The following is a 3,189-nucleotide window of genomic DNA, read 5'->3' as shown; positions in this document are numbered from 1 at the left end:
TTTTTTTTTTGAAAAGGTTATTATTATGATTATTATTTTTTTTTTTATTATTATTTTTATTGTTAGTATTATTACTGCACAAAATGTCAGTTGTTGTCAACTTCACTCTTTCTAAATGAAATGCTTTTAATCAAAAAGCTTCATGTTCAGTTGAAGTACAACATTTTAGTTCAGGCCTCCATCAGGGCAAACAGAAGCATAAGTGAGGAAATGCTTCATATACATTTCTAAAAAATGATTCTATTGATGATTAGACCATTGATTATCAGGCTATCATATGAATTACTGTCCCATTATCCGTCCTTATATAATATCAGAATCATCTTGTGATCCACCTTCTATTTAAACTGTGGTGATTTCCTTTGGTGCATTTCATTAGAAATCAAAATGAAATCCTCCACAGCAAATACATCTCAAGCGTTACAACACAATCAAATGTAGATTTTTCATTTAAATTTATTTATAAGGAAAACACATTAATTAACATTTCTGTAAATGTGCCAGAGTAATTTTCAACTGCTGTCCTTTGGCCAAATGTTCTGAAACCAATGAAGTCATGGTTAAAAATTATAGACAGAAGAGAAAAAGATGCCATAAAGACAATAGCAACAAAATTAACAGCACAACAATACAGCAACAATATCCACTATAAGCAAGTAAAAGCAACAAAACACAACCAAGAAATACTGATTATAACCATATTTGTGACTCATGCAGACACACAGAGCAACAATAAGCAATCAATAAAATATCGATGCATTTCTTTACCTAGAGGGTCGCGGGGGAACTGGAGCCAATCTCAGCTGACATTAGGCGAGAGGCAGGGTGCACGCTGGACAGGTTGCCTGTCAATCTCAGGGTTAACATACAGTGTAGAGACAGACAACCATTCACACTCACATTCACACCTACAGGCAATTTAGAGTAACCAATTAACCTCACCTTTTGGTCTGTGGGAGGAAGCTGGAGTACCCTGAGAGAGCCCATGTAGGCGCGGGGAGAACGTGCACTGCAACTCCACACAGAAAGGCTGCAGCAGGCTGGTGGGTTGGAAACCAGAACCCATTGGCTATGTTGCTGTGAGCAAACATTGTGGACCACTGCACCACCATGCTACCCTTGTAAATGAAATATGATAATCAGAATGTAAATCTTAATAAAATGTTAAAAATATCCAGTTACAAGTTAGTGAAAAGGTAATATCATACATCTCACACATAAGCCACGCAGAGCTCTAAGACACAACTATAAAGGATCATACCACATTCTTAATGAAGTAGTAATTAAACAACAGCTGAAAATGAAGTGTTTGTTGAGTTCACGTGTAGATAATGTATCAATATTATGTATCTAAAATGCTGCTCTTCTTAAAAGCACCCAGATCTCCACCTTGTACACTCTCTTAACTGTAAAAGAGGTCAACACCACACAGATTCACAACCAGTGAATGTCAGTAACTGACAATGGAAACAATTAATCATGTTGGACTAAAATGTGATTAATCATTTCAGTTTTTTTTTTTTTGGAGAATGCAGATCAAAACCAGGTCACCACTAGAGAGCAGCAGTGCCACTTTGCAACCTTGATGGAGTTCCAGCTTTGACAGAACATGGAAACATGTTAGAACAGTGACATTAAAACTTTGCAGTTCACATACACAACTTTGCTGTAGATTACGGAAGACAGAGGGAGGGAGAAACACAGCAAGACCACAACAATATGGTTATGACTTTCAGTTGATCTGCAAAAGACCTGTATAAACACAAGTACACAAAGTGATTAACAGTGTCAACATAAATGAATTCAATTCCCTTTGGTAGTGAATATTTTAAGTGTTGATTCTTCTTAACAATTTTGCCAAAGTTGCTTGAGTTTGAGAAAAAAAAAAACTGGCATATGCATGTGTGTGTTTGCAGGATGATTTGGGTTTGATAGCTTTCCCAGCCTCAAGGTTTCCTGCAAGCAGAGTAGAAATGGCTGCAAAGGAAACATTCAGTGTTTGGCTTTGCTCAGACCTGGACTTTTGAATGTGTTATGGACTGTTCAAATTATAAGCCATGTGATGTGGATGAATTCATAACTGAGAATTAATCAACATATTCTTCTACAGCTGTGCACTGCACACAGATCAATCTTCATTACATGATTATCTAAACATTAGTGACTTGTTTTAATATTCTTTTAAACATTAAAAACATGTAATAAATTTGCCATATTTTGTTTATATAATGAATGAACTTCTTGGAAATTTTAGATAAAAAACGCATTCTGTAAATAAAATAAATGACTGAATGGACAAAATGACTAAAAGATGACTGCATGTTTTAGGTTCTTTGTTTGGCTCAGTGATTTGGCCGAGGAGGAGCTACTTTTTGTCAAAGAGTAAGAAAAAAGACTAAGTCCACATCCTTTCATGTAAAGTTTTAAAACTTCCTCCTACATGCCAAAATACAACCAATAGTATTAAATTTTCATCAAATCAAGTATGTGCAGACTTCAGTAAAAATATAAACCATTAAATTTGGACTTAAAACTTTATCCCACATGATGAACATCTGGGAAACTTGCTGTTTGTCTGATATAGCCTGTACTTCCATGAAATCGTAAATGATAACACTTAGTGTGTAACTCCAGACAGATCAACTATTGTCAGACAATTTCTTTTTTTTTTTTTTTGCCTGAATTTGAAAAACACACATGGTCCCCATCCAGTAGCCAAAACTGCTGCTCAGATTGCTAACAGATGTTGATCCAAAGAGGACATTACAATAGACTTTATCACTGTGGCCTGATGTTTTACATTGGAGATTAGCACTGTGCTACAGTACAGTATGTAACACTTAGATAATCTTTAATGTGTGCTCACGCACGTCAGCATGCCAAGATCATAGCCTACAATTTCCCAAAAGACTAATATAAAGCAGGTTTCACACGGGGATTACCAGCAGAAAATTGTGTGACATAATTGCTTTATCAGAGCAAAATATGTCCTGGCCTCCACAGATGAAAGTCAAGCACCATATGTAACTATTACCAAGTCTAAAACTTCTCAAGCTACTTTTGGGAACTCGAGCACCCAGTATTCAGTTCTTGTTTTTGTTATGAGAGTGAATAATCACTGTCTAATGGGGAATATCAGTTTTCCAGTTTTCCGCTGCGACTGTGGCCGCCTTGATAAGTAGTGAGTCT

At 36.0% G+C, this 3,189-nt stretch overlaps 1 long non-coding RNA gene across 1 annotated transcript; it reads right to left on the bottom strand.

Moving 5' to 3' along the window:
- Positions 1-498: 498 nt before the first annotated feature.
- LOC122988222 lies at positions 499-1,108 on the bottom strand. Its single transcript, XR_006404747.1, has 3 exons — positions 943-1,108; positions 769-845; positions 499-539 (listed from the first exon to the last, which is right to left on the bottom strand). It is a non-coding gene; the product is annotated as an uncharacterized LOC122988222 (long non-coding RNA).
- Between the last annotated feature and the right edge of the window lie 2,081 nt (positions 1,109-3,189).

The sequence above is a fragment of the Thunnus albacares genome, chromosome 1, assembly GCF_914725855.1.
Source record: "Thunnus albacares chromosome 1, fThuAlb1.1, whole genome shotgun sequence".
Classification (NCBI taxonomy): domain Eukaryota; kingdom Metazoa; phylum Chordata; class Actinopteri; order Scombriformes; family Scombridae; genus Thunnus; species Thunnus albacares.
The sequence above is the reverse complement of the archived record's forward strand: the minus strand, read 5'-3'. Positions and strand labels throughout refer to the sequence as shown.